The following is a 21,722-nucleotide window of genomic DNA, read 5'->3' as shown; positions in this document are numbered from 1 at the left end:
TGTTCTGTTTTTTTGTTTTTTTTGCCAGTCCTGGGCCTTGAACTCAGGGCCTTGGCACTGCCCTTGGGTTTTCTCAAGGCTACAGCTCTACCACTTGAGTCAGCACCATTTCTGGCTTTTTTTTCTATGTAGGTGGTATCAAGGACTTGAACTCGGGTCTTCGTGCATGCTAGAAAAGCACTCTATCACTATGCCAAACTCCTGGAACCTTTTCTTTTCTTTTTCTTTTCCTTTTCTTTTTGTCAGTTATTGTTGCTGAACTTAGAGCCTAGGTTCTATGCCTGAGCTTTTATTGCTCAAGGTTGGTTGGTGCTCTATCATTTTGAGACATCGTTGCATTTCTGTTTCTAGGTGGTTAATTGGGGGTAAGTTTCAAGGACTTTCCTGCTCTGGCTGGCTTTATTCTGGAATCCTCAGATCTTAGCCTCCTAAGTAGCTAGGATTATAGATGTAAACCACCAGCCACCAGTTAGCACTTCTGCACTTCTGATAGACTTTTGGTGCTCAACTCTGGCATTCTACCCTTGAGCCACAGCTCTACTTTGGGCTTTTTGCTGGTTAATTGGAGATAAAAGTATTACAGATTTGTCTGCTGGGGGTAGTTTTGAACTATGATCCTCAGATCTTGGCCTCTTGAGTAGCTAGAATTACAGTTGTGAATACTGACACTCAACTGTCTGCTTTCTTTTGAAATAGGTTTCCCCTAAGTTGCACAGGATACCTTTGAACCTGTGATCATTTTGCCCCATTTCCCTGTGCAGCTGCTATTACAGTTGCAAACCATCATACTCAGCTTCATCCTCATTTTTAAAAACCATCATTGTTGTGTGTGTGTGTGTGTGTGTGTGTGTGTGTGTGTGTATTTGGATGTGTATCTGTATGTATGTGTGAGTATGAATTTATACATTTATTACATTTCGAGAATCAGGAGAGTGTAGATATCTAATAATGCTTTTCAGATGGTGAGATTACAGATAATTTTAATATTCATGATTTTACTTCTTTGTATCATATGCCTTTTCTACAATGTGTGACAAAATAAGTTGAAGTTCTTTTTAGAAAAGTGAGAAAAATGCCATGATCCCAAATTAATTGGGTGAATTAAGTAGGTATCATTCTTCACACTGAAGAAGATTCCTTAAGAATCACATTAGAAGCTAATTGCATTTATTTCATTTTATTATCTTTAAGTAGTTGTACAAAGGAGTTGCCATTTAACAAAGCAGTTTATGAAAACAATGCATCTTGATCAATGTCAACCCTTGCAACATTCTCACCCGTCCCTCCCAACCCACTCATTTTCTCACTTTTCCAATTTTTTTTTTTTTTGGTCAGTCGTGGGACTTGAACTCTGGGCCTGGGTGTTGTCCTGAGCTCTTTAGCTCAAGGCTACTGCCCAACCCCTTGAGCCATAGGGCCACTACCTGTTTTCTGGTGATTAATTAGAGATAAGAATCTCAAGTCCTGGGGCCGGGAGTTTGGCCTAGTGGTTAAAGTGCTTGCCTAGCATGCATGAAGACCCGGGTTCGATTCCTCAGTACCACATACATAGAAAAAAGCCAGAAGTGGTGCTGAGGCTCAAGTGGTAGAGCTCTAGCCTTGAGAAAGTCCAAGGACAGTGCTCAGGCCCTGAGCTCAAGCCCAGGACTGGCAAAAAAAAAAAAAGAATCTCAAGTCCTTTTGTCCCCAAGCTAGCTTTGAACTGCAATCCTCAGATCTCAGCCTCCTGAGTAGCTAGGGTTACAGGTGTGAGCACAGTGCCTGGCTTACTTTTCTAAATTTTGTATAATAAACATTAAATTATTTTCTTTTCCTTTTTTTTTTCTTTTCTTTTTCCAGTCCTGAGGTTTGAACTCAAGGGCTGAGCACTGTTCTTGAGCTTCTTTTGCTTGAGGCTAGCACTTTACACTTGAGCCATAGTCCTCACATCCAGTTGTTTTTTTTTTTTTAATTTATTGGAGATATGAATCTCACAGATGTTTTTGTCTGGGATGGTTTCCAAGTGTGATCCTCAAATCTCAGCCTCCTGAGTAGCTAAAATTACAGGCGTGAGCCACTCATGCTTGACTTCATTATCCGAGCTCGCCCCCTCCACTTCTCTTTATTTGTCTGCCCCTCTCCCTTTGACCCCACCACACCCTTCAAGTACCTGTGTCCTGGTGTGCCGGAGCCAGCCGGCAGCAAGGCGGAATACTTGATTAGGGGGTGAGGATGAGAAAAGAAAAGGAAAAGACAAGTAATAGATGGGGTTGGGTGGGCTACAGCCCAAGACTACAGCCAAAGGCTGCAGTCGTTTATTTCCTGTTCTCGTCTTAAATAGTCTCTACAAAACAAGAACCTGTCAGGTGTTACATTGATAATCAAGTCTCAGCAGAGAGTGATAAAGCAATAACACATTCAAACATAATGGTAACCAACTCTCAGCGGAAAGTGATTCACAATACTGACGATACAGCACAAAGTTCATAGGAAAGGTGTCATACAAGACAGCTCATTTCTCTGTGTGGTTATCTTACTCAGTGATGCAGATTCATGGGCCAGCCTGACCCTGCATTCGGCTCCCAACACTCGTGTTCATTTTGTTGCATTCTCCCTTGAATCTACCATGTTTCCATTAATGCATTTGTACATACTTGCATACCATCTAATGTATTATTATTATTATTATTATTATTATTATTATTATTATTATTATATTTGCCAGTCCTGGGGCTTGAACTCAGGGCCTGAGCATTGTCCTTGAGCCACAGCTCCACTTCTGGCTTTTCCTATGTATGTGATACCGAGGAATTGAACCTCGGTCTTTGTGCATGCTAGGCAAGCACTCTACCACTAGGCTAAACTCCCAGACCCCAATCTAATGTATTTGATGTTAGTTTTTAAGCTCAAGACTAGAACTCTATTACTTGAGCTGCCATTGTACTTCCAGCTTTTTAGTGGCTAACTGAAGATACAAGTCTCACAGACTTTCCTGTCCAGGACGACTTTGAACTATCATCCTCAGCTCTCAGCCTCCTGAGCAGTTAGAATTATAGGTATAAGCCACCAGTGTGAGCCCTGCTAACTTGTATTATTATACAGATGGAGATTTCAATTTTATATTTCCACATACATTTACAATGTATTCCAACCAATCTCCCCCCTTTTTTATGGGAACCCTTTCTCCTGCCAAGGGCTATTGGGTGTTTATAACATTCCCAGTCCATACACAGTTATTGACATAGGCAGATGATCAGAGGCAGCTGGCAAGAAGCATGCATGCTTGTCTTGTCATAGAGTAAGGGTAGTTTTTTACTTTTTTTGCCGGTCCTGGGGCTTGGACTCAGGTGCTGGACAATGTCCCTGAGCTGCTTTCTTTCTTTTGTTTTTTTCTTTGTGGGTCCTGGAGCTTGAATTCAGCCTCTGCACTGTTCCCGAGCTCTTCAGCTCCAGGCTACCACCCTACCCCTGGGCCTAAGCATTGTCCCTGAGCTCTTCAGCTCAAGGCTACAGCCCTACCCTTGAGCCAAGCCCCAACTTCCTGTTTTCTGGAGGTTAATTGGAGATAAGAGTCTCAGGTCCTTTTGTGCCAGTACTGGCTTTGAAACTTGATCCTCAGATCTCAGCCTCCTGAGTAGCTAGGATTAAAGGCATGAGACACTGTGCCAGCTGCTCCGCTCCGAGCTGATTTTGCTCAAGGCTAGTGCTCTACCACATGAGCCACAGTCCCACTTTTAGCTTTTTTTTATCTATGTGGTACTGAGGAGTAGAACCTAGGGCTTCATACGTGCTAGGCAAGCACTGTACCACTAAGACACATTCCCAGCCCTCAAAATGGAAATATCTTAATTTTCCTTTTCAAATGGTAGATGAGTGCCACATAGAATTGTTTGTGGGTAGATGATTTTATCATCTGACTTCTTTTACAATTTTTATCCAGATTCTATAAGCTTTAATTTTGCATACTATTGCCTAAAATTCAATATTCAGGCATATGTTATTGTTTGGAGAATGTCATTCCCTAAAGGGCAGAGATTGTGTTCTTATTTTGCCAAGAGCCTTCGTCCACTAAATTTAATAAACATTTGTTGGTGCCAACTGGGAAGGTTTTTACTAAATTTTGAGGAGAGCCAAGTCTGTCGTGACTAAAGCAGCCTCCCACATTCTTCACAGTGTCTGTTGGTGTCACAGCGAAGGACAAAGGAATCCAGCATTTCTTGGCATACTACTTTGAGAAGTTACTCTGTCAATATAAAAACATATAAGTAGGCCTTGTGCTGGTGATTCTCTCTTGTCATCCTAAATCCTAAAGAGGCTGAGATCTGAGGACTGTAATTCAAAGCCAGTTTGAACAGGAAAGTCTGTGAGACTCTTATCTGCAGTTAGTGAAAAGTAAAACTGGAAGTGGAGCTGTGGTTCAAATGGTAGAGTGCCAGCCTTGAACAAAAGAGCTAAGGGATAAGATAACACCCAGCTCCTCAGTTTCAGCCCCAGTGACTAGCATTAAAAAATAAAAATGAAACAATTCTAGAAAATTAAAAAAACCCCATGGGCCCGGAGTTTGGCCTAGTGGTAGAGTGCTTGCCTAGCATGCACAAAGACCCGGGTTCGACTCCTCGGTACCACATACATAGAAAAAAGCTGGAAGTGGTGCTGAGGCTCAAGTGGTAGAGCTGTGGCCTTGAGAAAGTCCAAGGACAGTGCTCAGGCCTTGAGTTCAAGCACCAGGACTGGCAAAAAAAAATGTCTAAAAATCCCCCAAAGCCTCAGTAGCTGAGTGCTAGTGGTTCATGCTTTTGGAGCTACTCCAAGGCCATGATCTGAGGATGGAAGCTGAAGGCCTCTGGATGGGGAGGTTCAGATAAAGCATTGAGACTATCATCTCCAGATAATGAGCTCAAGCCTAGCACTCTACCCTTTGAACCGCAGCTCCACTTCTGGCTTTTTGGGTAGTTAATTAAAGAGTCTTAGGGAATTTCTTGTCCAAGCTGGCTTTGAACCACAATCCTCAGATCTCAAACTTCTAGTGTAGCTAGGAGTACAAACAACGCTCAGCTATATTTATGTCTTCAACAAGTCTTCACTGACCAGTCCAGCCCCAAAGTGGACCCTGGGGAAGGAAGCCCTGAGAGCCAGGTACCCATCCTTGAAGATCTACCCCAGCCAGCGTCACCCTGGGGACCATTCCAGGCAGCCCGTTCAGTGGCCAGGGGACATGCGCAGAGGAGGCTCTTTACATGGAGCAGGTTTCCTAATGGAAGCATGCCTGCAACTCTATGAGCCTCAAGAGCAGTGATCTCTCCCCTCGGAGGGATATGCCTCAGATTTGTGTAGTGAAGCAGTTTTCTAGAGAATCAAGGCCATCATGACAGACACAATTAGCGTGAGTGTGGTTTCGTTTATTCATGTGATTGATCTGAACTCAGGACCAGATGGAAGAGGAGGGTGTGATCATTACTCTCATTCTGAGATTGAGCCAGAGGCAGTGAGTTTGAGAACACAGTCATATGGCAGTTGGCGTTGGTATAAAGCCAGAGAATGAGGGAGATCCTAAAAATATCTCTCACCAACTGTTGCCATGATTCTAATGGGATTTGTGGAGCTATGTGGTGGGTTGGGGGTTATGGGAGGCAGTGGTGGTGGGCAGAGGCCTGCGCTGCTTCATCGAGAGGGCTGGTGTGGTGGTGGGCAGGAAGAGACATGGAGAGAAAGTAGATGAAGAAAACTGCAACAGGCAGAGAGCCAAGGCCTGCAATTTGCTTCAGAAACATTCTTGCTAGCCATTACTGCTACCAAACTGCAAAGTGCTCAGACATCTCTAGCTCAGCCCACATAAGAAAGGGTCCCAATTTTAACCACTGTACACACCATCATGAGGATAGAATGTTCTTCTTTCCACCCATGGCCTCCCCTTCCTCCTCCTCCCCCTCCTCTTCCTTCTCTGCCCTCTTTTCTTCTACTCTTCTTCCTCCTTCTCTACCTCTCTCTCCTCTTTTTCCTCCTTTTCATCTCCTTCTTCCCTCCCCCCCCTCCTTCCCCCTCCTTCCCCCTCCTTCTTCTTTCTGGTACTGTAGTTTACATTCAGGGCTAGGCAGGTGCTGTATCACTCAAGCCTTGTCCAGAGTCCATGAGGGAAGGCCCAAACCTGTCCTATCCTACTTATTTCTCTTTTGTTGACAAATATCTCTAAGTGAATTTCCCTCCATGTAAAGGAGCCCATCCTATGCCATATCAACTCTTCTTCTACCTTCTTGCCTTTGTCTGTCTGTCTTTATTTATTTATTTATTTATTTATTTTTTGCCAGTCCTGGGCTTGAGCTCAGGGCCTGAGCACTGTCCTTGGACTTTCTCAAGGCTAGAGCTCTACCACTTGAGCCTCAGCACCCTTTCTGGCTTTTTTCTATGTATGTGGTACCGAGGAATCGAACCCGGGTCTTCATGCATGCTAGGCAAGACTCTACCACTAGGCCAAACTCCCGGCCCCTCTTTATTTATTTTTAAGTAGAGCTCAAACACAGGGCCTTGAACATACTAAGCAGGTACCCTACAATATCCCTACCCCATTCTGTCACCATCTCCTCCCTCCCTCCTTCCTTCATTTTTTTTTTAATTTTTGCCAGTCTTTGGGTTTGAACTCAGGGCCTGAGCACTGTCCTTGTCTTTCTCAAGGATAGAGCTCTACCACTCAAGCCACAATACCACTTCCGGCTTTTTCTATATATGTGGTACTCAGGAATCGAACCCGGGTCTTTGCGAAAGCTAGGCAAGCAAGCACTCTACCACTAGGCCAAACTCCTGGCCCCTCCTTCCTTCTTTTTAATTTTCCTTCTCTTCCTTTTTACTGCTGAGGATCTGACTCCAGACAGCTACATGCCAGGCAAGCACTCTGTCACTGAGTCACTGCCAGCCCTTTGTCTATGGATTTCTCTGCAATGCCATCTCCTCTTCTTTTATTCTTCTCTCCACCCCTTAACATGTGTTATCAATTTTCTCATTGTTCAAAACTCAGTTTAAATAAGCATACATTAGATCTACCTATTACAGTCCCTAGTTTAAAAATTGTACTTCTGAAGCTGGGCTCGGTGGCTCATGCCTGTAATCCTAGCTACTCTGGAGGCCGAGATCTAAGGATCAAAGTTCAAAGCCAGCCCAGGAACAAAAAGGACCTGAGACTCATATCCAATTAACGTCTAGAAAATGGGAAATGGGGTTTGGCTCAAGGGTAGGGCGGTAGCCTTGAGCTGAAGAGCTCAGGGACAGCACCCAGGCTGAGTTCAAGCCCCATGACCCATAATGATAATAATAATAATGATAAATTGCACTTTTGGCCAGGAGTGTGGCCTAGTGGTAGAGTGCTTGCCTAGCATTTATTAAACCCTCGGTTTGATTCCTTGGTATCACATACACAGAAAAGCTAGAAGTGGTGCTGAGCTCAAGTGGTAGAGCTCTAGCTTTAAGAAAACCCAAGGACAGTGTGCAGGCCTTGAGCTGAAGCCTGGGACTGGTTTAAGAAAAAAAAAAAAGAATTAGCATAGCCAAGCCCTGATGGCTCACACCTGTAATCCTAGCTACTCAGGAGGCTGAGGTCTGAGGATCATGGTTCAACACCAGCCCCTGCAGGAAAGCTCATGAGACTCTTTAATTAAGCACCAAAAAAGCTAGGAGTGGAGCTGTGGTCAAGTGGCATGGCACTAGCCTTGAGCAGAAAAGGTTCAGGGATCGTGCTCAGCCCTGAATTCAAGCCCCCGGATGAGCACACACACAGCTCCAACATATGCATTTTGAAATGGATTTTCTAAGCCTAATGGTAACTCCATTTCAGTACATGTGCTGTCAAAGCAAGCCCAGAAGAGACTTAAGGGGTGATATTCCCCTCCTGGAATTTTTGTTTTAATTAATTAATAAAAATCATTTTCATAGTACTGGAGTTTGAACTTTGATAGGGTCTTTACCACTGAGTCAGACCTCCCATTCTTTTTTTGTCAGTCCTGGGGCTTGAACTCAGGTCCTAGGAACTTTCCCTGAGCTTTTGTCCAAGGCTAGCACTCTACCACTTGAGCCACAATGCCACTTCCAACTTTGTTTCTGTGGTACTAAAGAATCGAACCCATGACTTCATGCATGCTAGGCAAGCCTTTATCACTAAGCTCCAGTTCCAGCCCCCAAATCCACATTCCCAGCCCTATCCTACTCTTTTTTTTTTTTTTTTTTTTGCTAGTTCTGGACCATTTTTCCTATGTATGTGGTACCAAGGACTCGAACTCGGGTCTTCGTGCATGCTAGGCAAGCACTCTACCACTAGGCTAAAGTCCTGCCTCTATCCTACTCTTTTTTAAACACTGGTTATTTTTGCTACAGTGCCTTAATTCCTGTTTAGGCAGGCCGTCTGGACGGTAACCCACCTATTGTGGGCTCTTGATTGACAGCTCTTGCCATCATGCCCAGCTGCTGTTGAGACAGAGTCTCACAAACTTTTCTACGTGGAGCTGGCCTTGAACCTCAATCCTCTTGATCACCACTTTTCATAAAGCTGAGAGCTGTATGCTACTATACTCAGCTGTAGATTGTGAGAGGGTCTCTTGTGCTTTTCCACCTTGGCTGGCCTCAAAATGGTTCTTCCTGTTCTCAGAGTTCCAAGTAGCTAGAAGTATAGGCATGAGCCACTGGTGCACAACTAATCAATTAGGTTTGTGGGGTCTGAAGTCTTTGACTCACGCTTGCTAGGAAGAAACTTTCTCTCTCAAGCCTTGTCTCCAGTTTAAATAGTGAACTAATTAAAAACTGATAGATAAGGCCATATTGTCCTTCAAAATCTATATACTGATTAGCATTCTCACTGGTGGAATTGTGTCTATTTCACCATATTTTTGCATTAATGGATATTATCAAATTTTTAAAAGCTTTGTCTATCTGGTGGTGAAAAATAGAGATCATTCCCATTTCATGCATGCAGGGTTAAGATCTTATCCTAATTGGTCTCTTCACTTGCAGTCTTCCTCTAAATCATCTTATATATTGTTAATAGAATCTCATATTTCTTGTGCCTCATTCTAATAATAACTCACCAAGATTTTTACTGATAACTTCATTGCTTGCAAAATTAAGTCCAGACCCTTATGCTCCAAGGCCTTGTCTACGTCAGCCTCACACTTCTTTCTTTGATCACCTCTAAATACCTGTGTGATCCTTTTGAGTGGAAAGGTGAACTGAAACTTCTGCTTCAGTACTTTCTGTGTCTGAATACACAAGTGGCATGTCTCTGCACGCAGAGAATTGGATGTAATTGTTGGGAAATGTGGCCCAGAGGTGGTTTGTTTTGTTTACTGGAGCCCTGGTGATTTTTAACATGCAGCCACTGTTGTGGCCTAGGGTTCCAGCTGCTCTAACACATTGGCTAGAAAAACCTTCCATTCTGTCTTTGTCTTTGTCCAGACCATCCATCCTTCCAGCCTGCAATACCTGTCTGGTCCTTTCATTCTCTAAATCCTGCTCATCCCTCTCAGGCCCAGTTTATACGCAACCACCATGAAGTCCTCCTCCAGGCCTCCTACCAAAAACAATTCCCTTCTGGGAACATTTTGTGACTTCCTTCTGATATTTATCATGTTCTGCTTGGTATCATCATTATTTTTAAAGTTTATTTTGTTCTCATAAAATTTCAAGCTCTTTGAAGTAACTCTAGATAATTAATCTTACTCATCACCTAGAATTCGGCTCTGTGGGGCATTTACCCAGTAGAGCTTAGTAGATTTTTTTTTTTTGATGTTTATTTGAGTTGCTTCTTTATTTTTTTTGCATAGTTGTTTCCTCTTCCCAGGGAACCCTGTGGCTCAGTGGTACCTTATCAGAGGGAGCAATAGTCCCTAACTGTTCTAGTTAGTTGCTATATTAGTCTCTAAACAGGTATCATTGGCAGATCAAATATGTTCATGGAATTTACTGAATGAACTCTGTGGACGTTTACCTTATTTTGCACAATTCAGCCCAGGTAGGTATATCAAATCAAATCCACCATCAGACTTTTTCTTTTTCGGTGCCAGTACTGGGGATTGAACTGAAGCCTCCTGCTCTTGCTTAGCTTTTTTGCTCAAGGCTGATACTCTACCACTTAAGCCATACCTCTACTTCCTGCTTTTTGCTGATAAATTAGAGATGAGAGTCTTGGGAACTTTTCTGTTGGGTTTGAATCATGATTCTCAGATCTCAGCCTCCTGAGTAGCTAAGGATTACAGGCATAAGCCTCTAGTGCCCTGCAAGATTTGAATTTTGAGTCTAAGGCTAAGCCTGAAGCATGCATTCACAAGCTTTCATGGGCCAGAGTGGGGCACAGAGCTCAGCTGCCCCATTCCATAGTCTGGGGCCTCTTCTGCTGTCCAGCATTCCCCTCACTGAGCAGTCTGTCTTTCCTCCCCATCGGCATGCAGGCCCACCTCTGAGGATGGAGAAGCCCAGGTCAAGAGGGCAAATGGAGGCACACACCCCTATCCAGTGAAATATCTGCATGCCAAGGAGGCAGACTATGAAATCAAATGTCTGTCTTCCTCTCAACATATAGACCTTCTCAATGACCCACTAGACGGAGTTCAAGGGCATCATTTTAGACTGCTTGTGATAGAAGTGAATAGGAACTTGCAGCTCTGTTGACCTATGAATATGGAGCCCATTTGGCCTTCTCTTCCCGTCCTTCCTTCCTTGCCTCGCATTTATAGACTTTCTGTGCAGGCCCATCCACGCATCCCTTTGTCTTCTCCTTAGGACTAGAGGCACCAGCTGTTGGTCTAGCCTTGGGAGGAGAGATGTGAGGATGACACTACATCGGCTTTGAAGTGAGGCAAGGGACCAAAGAGCAGGGAATTCTGGGGCTTCTAGAAACTCAAAACTGGGAATGGCTGGGATCTGTGGCTCATGTCTCTAGTCCTAGCCATTCAGGAAGCTGATATCTGAGGATCAAGGTTCAAAGCCAGCCTACAAAGGAAAGTCCAGGAAACTTTCTTTCTTTCTCTCTCTCTTTTTTTTTTTTTTTGTGGTTCATGGGCCTTGAACTTGGCTGTTGGGGAGCTCTTCGGCTCAAGGCTATTACCCTAACCTTGAGCCAAGTCCCACTTCCCGTTTTCTAGAGGTTAACTGGATATAAGAGTCTCAGGTCCTTTTGTGCCTGGGCTGGCTTTGAACTTTGATCCTCAGATCTCAGCCTCCTGAGTAGCTAGGATTACAAGCGTGAGCCACCTCGCCTGGCTTCCCAAAGACTCTTATCTCCAAATAGCCACCAATAGAAGTGGAGCTGTGGCTTAAGTGGTATAGTGCTGCTGATCTTGAGCAAAAAAGCTAAGGGGCAGCACCCACTTTGCTGAGTTCAAGTCATAGTACACACACATACACACATACATACACTCACACACACACACACACACACAAACACACACCAATGATGGGATCATGGTGGTCTTTTGTGGGCCTCACAGATTTGTAGTGTAAGATGTGGCTGACAGAGGTGCAGCGATGCTCACATTGGAATTGATCCTACCTCTCACCTTCTCAGACCCAGGTAACCTCAGGAGCCAGGCTGATTCTCCTTTTGCCCTGGAGGTTATTGGTAGCTGCAAAGCTGCAGGTGCTAATTCTACTTGAGACAAAGCAAAAGGAACTCACCTCTCTGGCTTGTTTATGTATAAGATAAACATTGGATGAGCTGATCTCTAAAATTAATTTTTTTGTACCTTTCTTGGAACACTTACAGCGCTTGGAAATGCCTTCTAAATTTATTTGTCATATAATTTGGTATGAACTCTGTCTTAAACTCTGTCTTAATCCTTTTTCTTAGATATACACATTTGTTGCTGTGTGTTAATACCAGATTTTTTTCCTCTTCTTTTCTTTCTTTTTTCCTTTTCTCTTTTGAGAGGAATACTGGGACTTTGAACTCAGGGTCTTGCACTGTCAGGCAGGTGTTCTACCACTTGAGCCATGCTCTGGCCTGTGAAAAACATAATGAAAGCATAATTCCAGAACTGGGGGACTAAGGGATCGCTTTCCTTAGCAAGTGGATGCCCATGAATCATTTTGATTAGCTGAAATCGTGAGTTCTACTTTCATTTCCAGCTGACCCTGAGTTGGTTGGAGAGGGTGAGGGAGGTTTCTTTCTTCCACACTCTCAAGTACAGTGCAGGTGGGAGCTGCCTGGACGCTGAAGCCAGCCCTGACTGGCCCTGCTCTTCACTGGGCAGCAAATGCTCTTGCTCAAATCAACGATTTATCTAGCATAAACCGCTAGATAAATAAAATGACATAGCAGGATTATAACACGTCAGGAATCACCCAAGGCAGAGGTCTGTGGTCAAACCAAGGGTTTCCACAAGACAGAAGGAAGGCCATTAAGAAGAGCTCCCTGATGCTGTGCTTTTGTGTCCAGGGACCAGACATGTTGTGACAAGCAGCACCTCCACTTAGGTACTCACCTGAATGTGTACACTTGAGACAAGGCATGCAAGGCCCTTTGAAGTTGGGACAGGGGAGCTATTGTTCAGAATGCACTGGGAATGCTTTGTGGTGTAATAACTCACAACGTTAGCAACAACACAAATACATCCTTTACCTTTATTCCCCATTATTTTTCATGAGCCTAACAGTTCAGCACTGAAGAGCAAGTGCCTCAGTGGGGCTGTGTAAAGGAATTCTCTGGCCTAGAGAGTGGGTTTGGCTCTGCCAAGCTGGGCAGCTCCCCTGCTGGGCCTTTGGGAAGAAACCAGTAAGAGCCTTTGACCAAGCTCTTTTTGGTAGGTGGCTGATTCACACTGTGTCTTGGACCATCATTAGCTATTGCCCTTCTATAAAACCTTAGCACCCTGGCCTGTGCAACTTGGCTAAGAGGATACAAGCATCCTGGTCTCAGAACCTTCCAACCATCCCGACATCTCTTTAGTGTTAGATGCTTGGCACATGGTAGGCACTGGCAAATGTGAACTCCCTTCTTTCCAGCCTGGTTTCCTCCAGGAGCTCTAGCCCTGACTTGACCTCCCATGAGGGGCCTGGCTCTTTTTTTGGGGGGTAGAGGGAGGGGAGCTTGAACACAGGGCCTGGGTGCTGTCCCTTAACTTCTTTGCCTTAAAGCAGCACTCTACCCCTTGAGCCACACATCTCTTCTGGCCTTTTCTGAGGAGTTTATTGGAGATGAGTATCTCAGGGACTTTCCTACCTGGGCTGGCTTCCAATGCTTTTCCTCAGATTTCAGCCTGCTGAGTAGCCAGGATTACAGGCAGGAGCCATCAGTGCAGGCTAGGGCGTGCGTGTGTGTGTGTGTGTGTGTGTGTGTGTGTGTGTGTGTGTGTGTGCACACGCGCGCGTGCGCTCTACCTCCTCCTCCATCCGTTCTGCAGGCCCACTGTGTGCAGCGTGGTAGCTTTGCCAGGAGCCCACCTCGCCGAGGTGGCTGTGTGCCGAGGGGTTGGAACGCAGAGCAGGGAGCGGGCGGGTGCTGGGGAGGGGAGCCCCGGCTCCCCCCCCTTCCCCGCCGCTTTGTCCGATCTGCAATCCCGGAGGCTGCCCGGACGCCGGCGCTCGCTTCGCACACACCTGCTGCCCGCAGCGAGTCAGGCGGCGGCCGAGGACGAGCCGGAGCCCGGCAGCTCCCGGGGTGGCCAGCCAGATCGCCCAGCCCCGACCCCTCCTGGACGCCAGCACCGCGATCCCGGCGGCGGCGCGGGGCGGGGGTGGTGTGTGTGGGAGGACCCCGCGCGGGGGACCCGATGCGAGGTGCGGAGCCGGGCAGCGCGATCCGCCCGGCCGCCCGGCCGCCCTGCCCCGGCCTCCCGCGGCCCCCGCGGCCCCTCCCGGGAGGCGGGTCCTGAGGGGGGCGGGCGGGCGCCGTCCTCGCCGCGGCCGCCGCCGCCGCCGCCCTGGGTCGTCCCGCAGGCAGGCTCCGGCCGGCCGGGAGGGGGTGCTCGCCACCCCGCGTCGAGCCCGCGCGCGTAGCGGGGCAGCGGCTCCGGGGCTCCGAAGGGGGCGGAGCGGCGCCGCGTGCGGCTGGCGGCCCCCGTCCGCCCGCGGTTCCGGCCCCCCGGCCGCCCCCGCCTCGCCGGCCTCGCTCCACGCCGGTGCGCGGCGCCCGGTCCCCGCCGCAGCCGCAGCGGCCGTCCGCCTCCCGGGGCCCCGAGCGCGCCGAGCCGCGAGGCCGGGAACGCCGGGGGCTCTGACCGGGAACGCCGGGGGCGCGGCGCCGACGCCGGGGCGCGGCCATGGAAGGGAAGCCCCGCGCCGGGGTCGCGCTGGTCCCGGGGCCGGACGGCCACGGGCCTTCCGCTCGCCGCCTCCGCCCGGGGCTGCTGCTCCCCGGCCTGTGGCTGCTGCTGCTGGCCGGGCCGGCCTCTGGCGCCCCAGGTAAGCCCCGCCGAGTCCCCCGGGAGGCGGCCGCGACCCTGGCCGCCTGCCCCGCGAGCTCTCCCCACCCCGGGCTTCCCCCGCCCAGGCTCTTTTATTCTCCTCCGCTCCCTCGCCCTCCTTCGGTGGAGATGCTCTTTTTTTTTTTCTTTAAATTTTTTATTCATTTTTTCCCCCCTTCCCTTATTCTTCGTGGGCCCAGCAGATAAAGGCAGAGAGGAAATAAAGAAATCACACCGAAGCGTGCGGTGCTAAGCCGGGCTGGCGGCAGGTCTGCAAAGCCAGCCTCCGGCGGACCCGTGGCGCCCGAGGCGGGTCTGAACGTGCCCGGTCTCCCCGCAGAACCGCGCGCTCCCGGGATCGGGATTGTGGCCTGGCTGCGCGGTGGTGGCTTTTACCCAATGGTTCCGAATACTTTGTGATCGAGGTGTCTGCTTCGAAGCAGCATTGCGTTGCCCCGAGCAGCCGGTGTCCCCCCTCCGCCCCAGATGCAGGCTGGGCTGGTCGTGTCCCCCGGTGCGCCAGGACACAAAGAACATTCAAAGAAAATTCTCTTGGAAAGCGCCCCTGGCCGGGGATCTTTCCAGGGAAATACAGCTCTTGGTCTTACTTCTGCAATGGCATTCTCGGTACAATGGAGTGTGAACCTATTTTGATTCTGAAGTGTCAGGGCATGAAAGGAGTTGAGCTGGGTTTTGCTGTTGTTGTTTTTGTTTTTCTTTGCAATGGATGTCATTTTGTAACAGTTCATCGGTGTGAGATTGAGAGGTATGATTTATGAAGAAGCATGGAGGGGGGCTGGTGGGGGAGGGAATGATTTAATTCGAGTTGCTTCTCTGAAATGTTTATTTGTCCATTGGGAGTGTACACACAGGGGGACCCGGGGACCCTCACCAAGCTGACACAAGCTCAGCTTGTGAGGCTCAGCTCCACCACTTTATGGGTGGGAGAACAAAAAGCAGAGGGAAATGGAAGCTACTCAGAACACTCCCTTCTCACGGGAGCAGGGCCAAAGGACTGGCCACTGGCTTTGGAAGGAGTTGGAACACAGTTGAAGGTGTCCCTTAGGCCTGACCATGGAGGAGCCTCTCTACTGCGTAAGGGATGGAAAGGAGCTCAAGGTAGCACAGAAGGGGACCCCCCACCTTCCTAACAAGAAAAACTAGGGTCAGGAATTGAGTCATTCAAGGTCACAAGGTGGGTGGTCTGTCCTGTACCCCATTTCCCTTCTGCTCTTGATCTATGGACAGGTACACAGCTGAAGGCTCCACTGAAATACCCCCTGGCAGGGGGAACCCCAACTCGAGGAGCCACATCAGAGCTGGGGTTGAAGGAGTAGGTCTCTTCCGAGCACCATACCACTGAACAAGCATTTTATCCAACCTGTGAATGCCAGCCCTGAGTCTAGAGGACAGGAGACGCTCCTAACCTATGCTCTTGGCTTTAGTCAACAAAGAAAGCTTAGACGACTGGATTCTCCTGTGGGGCCACCCAGCACACTGGTACTTTCCATTCACTGAACGCATTTTTTTTTTTTTTTAAATACACTTGATCCAGTCACCGGAAGTAGGCGTATCACCCCCATATGGCAGATGAGGAGACTGAGGCCTCAGGAGTTGGGGTGGAGTTGGCAGCAGATTCTACCATATACTTTTCTCCGGCTTTCCATAGCTTTTCCTGTGCCATCTGAGAATTCTGCAGAGATGGAGGAGAATATTGTTAGGTAACTTTAAAATCAACAGTGGCGCTATTTGTACCATCCCTACATAGCTTTTTCTTGTTTGGAAGTCTAGGCCTGTTTCCCTGACTCCCCTCCCTCCCTCCTTCTTCCGTTTGGAGACTACTGTGTCCTGGGATGGAAGGGCAGCAAGTGACCCTCGAAGTAGGGCCATCTCAGGGGTGACCCTGATCTGCTTCTCGAATGCTATGGTGGTGGTAGTGGTGGTTGGGGATGACCTTGGTGTCAGTGAATGGATTTTCAGAAAAACTGCTTATAGAATGCCCAGGCATGGCCAGTAGCTGTGGGCCCTGGGAAGACGTGGCAGCCTCAAGCCTGTTTGGAGTTTCTGTGGGAGCAGCAGGCTGTTCTGTGTCTGGCTGACATGGTACCCTCTCTGGCCCCAAGCTGGTTCAATAGTCTACTTTCCAGGTGGTCTCCTTATTCCAGCCTTGAGTTATATTTCTATGTGGTATTGATTTCTTGTCTATTTCTATTCCATTCAGCATTTTGCACGTGTTCTTTTTTTATTTTTTAAAGTTTTATACTTGAAACTTGACAGGTCGTTGTTGTTGACATCCTAACTTAGGGGGTTTTGGACTCTGTTTTGAATGTGGTGATTTTACTCAACCAACCACCTATAATATAAAGAGAGACTGGTGGCTCATCACTTTATACAGAGAAGTCTTCTTAAATAAGCATAGTAATTATGACATTGACAGCTTTGCGGAATCTAGGAATTATGGGAAGGTACAGAAAACAGTCCTCAAGGGCCAAGGTAGACACTCACCTAGCATGGCCAAGTCCAGGCATGAGAGGATTAGGGTGAGGGTGAGGGTAAAGGGAGTGGGGAAGGGCTGGGGACATTAGCTCAAGTGATAGCCTGACCGGCAGCTCGAGCCACTGAGTTCAAACTTCAGTACCACCAAGAAAGAAAGAGAACTGAATTGGTTTTGGAGAAACTAAATGACTACAGTTTTTATGTGTTGTCATGAGAATTCAACACGATGTGTAACTGTCATTTTTTAACCCAATATTTAACTAAAACATTTCCATATTTATTAGCTAGTAACTGAAAATGCAATTTTTCTAGCATAACAATTTACTTTTATCCCAGCTTTCTTTCTGGGGGAAGAGTAGCTACATAGACAATGCTTTGTCTATGGTTTTTTTTTCCCTATGTGTATGGATTTGCTTCATTACAAATATTTGTAGAAAGGACATTAGAATCTCTCTGGCTTACCAGGCTAGGATTCCTGCATGTTTTCTTCCTTTCCAGTGGATACTCAGGGTGTGGTTGTTGAATGAATAAATGTTTTGAAAATTGTAATGTTGAAATAAACCCTGGAGGTTCTTGTGGTTGACTTTAGTCATCACCTCCATTGAATCTTATTTAGGACTCTTGGTTAAATAAGCTAGTATTACATTGTTTCCACTACCTTCTTTCCAATTTCCTTAGGTTGGTTTTTTTTTTTTAATCTGTTTATGTTGTATTTGTATTCAGTGAATTTTCTTGGTATTTAAGTTCATTTGGAAAAAAATACGTAATTTAAGATAGTAACTATTGTTCTTTCTGTTTATTGTTCCCTCTCTCTCCATGCTTGAGCATTTTCTTTTATGTTTCAGATAATTTTGAAACACAGAAGTTTGGGATGATTTTGATTAGGAAAATATGTTCTCTCCCACCCCCGTCCTCTTTTTCCCCCCTTTGTTTTGGCAGTACTGGGATTTGGGGACCCAGGTCCTGTTGTATGCTAAGCTGACTCTACCACTTGGGCCATGCCCTAATCCTGTTTTGTGCCTTAAAAAAATTTTTTTTTCAGGTGGTATATTGACTGGGCTGGCCTCTAGCCTCCAGCCTCCTAACAATGCTCTCTTGACAGATGCACACTGGGATGCCCAGTTTATCATGAAGATGGGGTCTCACTAACTGTTTGCTCAGATTGGCTATCAGGATGCTTTTGACTCTCGCTGAGTAGCTGGGATTCCAGTGTGAGCCATTGCGCTTGACTTGATTTTCTTTTTGTAATTGTTTTCATTGCAGTTCTGCTGATGGCATGTTAAATTTTCATCCTGTTTAATGTGCTATTGTGTTATTCAAGGCTTCTTTTTCTGTTTGTACAGTCAAGGGCCTTTTGCTAAGCTTGCTTGCCTGTCATTTGAGCCACACCTCTAGTCGGGCCTTTGGCTGGTTAACTGGACTTGGAATTTCAAGGACTTTTCTGCCTGGCTTGATTTTGAATCCTTGATTCTCTAAATCTCAGCCTCCTTAGTAGCTAGGATAACAGGTATGAATCCTTGGCACCTGACTTATTGGCCATTTCAAAGTGAATATTTGTGAGTAGTTTAGTTTCCTAGACTAGATAAAGACTTTAAAAAGGTTTTAAAAGTGTGGTGCCAAGCTTCTCAGGAGGCAGACATCTGAGGATCTTGGTTCGAAGCCAACCCTGGTGGGAAAGTTGGTGAGACTCTTTTATCTCCAATTAATGACAGAAAAAGCCAGAAGTGGCACTGTGGGTCAAGTGATAGAGTGCTAGCCATGAGCAAAGAGGAATTCTGGGACAGTGCCCAGGCCCAGAGTTCAAGCCTCAGGACTGGGGTGGTGGTGGTGGTGGTAGTGGTGGTGGTTCTAGACCTCCTGCATCCACAGCATTTGGGGTTGGAGAGGAGCTTGTGTTTCTGGGGGTTGCTCTTAACTGACATTTGAATCTTTAATGGTAATGCCTGGGAATCTCCATTGTAACAAGTCCACAGTAAAAATTTTTAGGCATTTTAACCTCATCTAATACTTTAAACCCAGGAAATGAAATTAATACGTTTTGGAAATTATCATTTTATGCTTTGCTCTAATCTTTTTACTGTTAGTTCATTTAAAATTGGTCTCTTGAAATTGTTCTGGATGTTCTGTCTTTGGCTCTGTGTCTTTCTCCTATTGCCAGTACTGGGGCTTGAGCTTGGTGTCTCACTTTTGATTAGTTTTTTCATTCACAGCGGGTAGTCTACCACTTGAGCCACTCTCACACTTCCACATCTGTTTTTTTTTTTTTCCTGGTGTTTAATTGGAGATAAAAGTGTTCCACAAGGGGCCGGGAGTTTGGCCTGGTGGTATTTGCCTAGCATGTACGAAAACCTGGGTTCGATTCCCTGGCACCACATCTATAGAAAAAAAAAGTCAGAAGTGGTGCTGAGGCTCAAGTGGTACAGCTCTAGCCTTGAGAAAGTCCGAGGATCGTGCTCAGGCCCTGAGCTCAAGCCCAGGACTGGCAGAAAAAAAAAAAAAAGTGTTCCACAAGATTTTTGCCTAGGATCCTCAGATCTCAGCCTTCTGAGTAGCTAGGATTACAAGTGTGAGCCATTGGTTCCTGTTATTGTTTTTCTTTTTTATTTATTACTTTTTAATTTTTTGGTCATGGGGCTTGAACTCATGGCCTGGGCTTTGTCCCTGAGCTCTTTTGATGAAAGCTAGCACTCAGCTGCTTTGAGCCACATTGCCACTTCTGGTTTTCAGGTGGTTAATTGGAGAAAAGAGTCTCACAGACTTTCTGTCCAGGCTGGCTTTGAACCCCAGTCCTTATATCTCAGTCTCCTGGGTAGCTAGGATTAAAGATGTGAGCCATTGGGGCCCAGCCTTGGGTTTCTTTTGTTCAGTATTGTTTTTGGTTTGGGTGTGTGTGGGGTGGTGGTGGTGGGGTTTTCTTTAGACACAGAGGACTTGTGCTCAGCTCTCACTCCTGATCCTTGGCCACCAGCCTCCCTCAGGGTGAAAGTAGACCTCCCCCCATGGGTATTGTTATCAGCCAGAGGAGATCTGGGAGCCTGGGGGTTTCTATGTGGATGATAGGTGGAGCGAATCTCTGCCAGTATAATTGCGCAAGGAGGATTATTCCAGATAAGAACATTGAGTTTGTCCTGATGTCATCTGCTTTCAAGTTGTGACCACCCACCTAACACAAAGATGACATTTTCTCTGGTGTGTACTTAGGCAGCCAGATTTATTGGACCAGGAGCTGGAAAACCTGGATTGTGCATTTCTAGCCATAACATACTGGGACTAAGGACAGGTGGCTGTGTCCTGAGTTTCCCTAGCGGGGAGATGGCTCCAGGGGAAGATGTCAGATCACTCTCCCAGCTCTTTCTTCCTTCCTCCATCTGGGATTGCACTGACTTTGGGTAGCAATTGTTTTGTTGCTGGAGGTATTTTGTGAGAGCCTGGAGATATCCTGTTTACAATCCCCTTCTCTGTGAGTGGGGGAAGGCTCTTGTCTATGCTTCCAGTGCCTCTGGAGGAAGATGCCGAGTTTGAAGCTGGCCTGGGCAGTTGAGACACTGTTTCAAAATAAAATTGAAATTGAAAATAAACTCTGATATAAGTGCAACCCCTCTGTTTCTTAAATAAAAGAAAGAAAGAAAAGCAAGGAACTGGGCTCACAGCTGTACTTGTAGCTACTCAGGAGGTTGAGATCTGAGGAAGGTGATTTGAAGTCAGCTCAGGCAGAAAAGCCCAGGAGACTATTTAATTAACCTGCAAAAGGCCAAAAGTGGAGTGGTGGCTCAAGTGGTAGAGTGTCACCCTTAAGTGAAAAAGCTAAGAGAGAGTGTTCTGGTCCTGAGATCCATTCCTAGACCTGGTGCGTGCATGCATGTGTGCACACACACTCACACACACACACACCCCGAGACATGCGCGTGTGCACACACATGCACACAGAGTTACTGGGGTACTGAAGGGGTAGCAGAGACAGCATTTGCCTGGCTTGCACAAGGCCTTGGGGTTGATCTCAAGCGTCTTCCTAATGAATATACCCCTCTCCCCATGTGCTCCCCTCTGCGTCCTCTTGCGTCTTCACAGCGAGGTACACTCCGTGCTTTTGCTTCTTACTTTCTTATTGGTGCTTCCATTATTGGATGTGTTTGGATGATGCTTTCGGTGTGGTGCTTGTTATATCAGGCATTACTCTTCATTGGTGAATATCTAACGTCGTCTCCAGTACTGTCCACAGGCCTATAGTAATTTAAAAAATCATGTTATTCTATTGCATGGAGAAATTTGAGTTAGTAGATTATTGGTGGTGTGGGATTGATTTAAAGTTAGAATGGATTATAGATTCCATTATGTTCATAGTTTTCAAGAAAGAATTGATAAAAAGGCAGGGGCTGAAACTATAAGGAGTAGAAGTAACAGATGTGTAAGTCACCTGGTGAGAGAGTTCGCACAGCTGTGAGGATCAAGCCTAATAAGGCGTGGGGAGAAGTCTGGTTGGGAGGAGGAATGGAGGGGACTTGCTGGAAGGCTGAGCATGAAGTGTAAGGTGAGGAGTCATCTGTGGCGAGGTCAGAGCCCTCCATGTGCCCTGCCACGTGGATCGACCCTGGTTGCGGTGGTGGGTGGAGTGCGGGAGTTGTTGAAGTGAAACATGGACACAGGATGCTCATGGTGAAGGATGTTGAACTTGCCAGGAGCGAGGTTGGAGAGCCAGCTGGGCCTCTCGTCCTCAGCAGATGAGGGGAAGTGACCGGAGCACTCCGCCTGATAGGGAGAGCCTCGCCTGAGCTTTGCTCTGTCATCACCACCCTGCCCACTTCTCCCACCTTCTTTGCTCCTGACTACTGACATGGCCTCGCTCTATTCAGGTCCTCCTCTTCCTCCCACTGG

The 21,722-nt window shown here is 46.9% G+C and overlaps 1 long non-coding RNA gene across 1 annotated transcript; it reads right to left on the bottom strand.

The window, feature by feature from the left end:
• Positions 1-20,091: 20,091 nt before the first annotated feature.
• Positions 20,092-21,345, bottom strand: LOC150063643 (uncharacterized). The gene is made up of 4 exons (XR_016535448.1): positions 21,265-21,345; positions 20,949-21,071; positions 20,499-20,591; positions 20,092-20,395 (listed from the first exon to the last, which is right to left on the bottom strand). It is a non-coding gene; the product is annotated as an uncharacterized LOC150063643 (long non-coding RNA).
• Between the last annotated feature and the right edge of the window lie 377 nt (positions 21,346-21,722).

This window comes from Megascapheus bottae, chromosome 5 (genome assembly GCF_031878675.1).
Source record: "Megascapheus bottae isolate mThoBot1 chromosome 5, mThoBot2.hap1, whole genome shotgun sequence".
NCBI lineage: Eukaryota > Metazoa > Chordata > Mammalia > Rodentia > Geomyidae > Megascapheus > Megascapheus bottae.
This window is presented reverse-complemented; position numbering and strand designations above follow the sequence as displayed.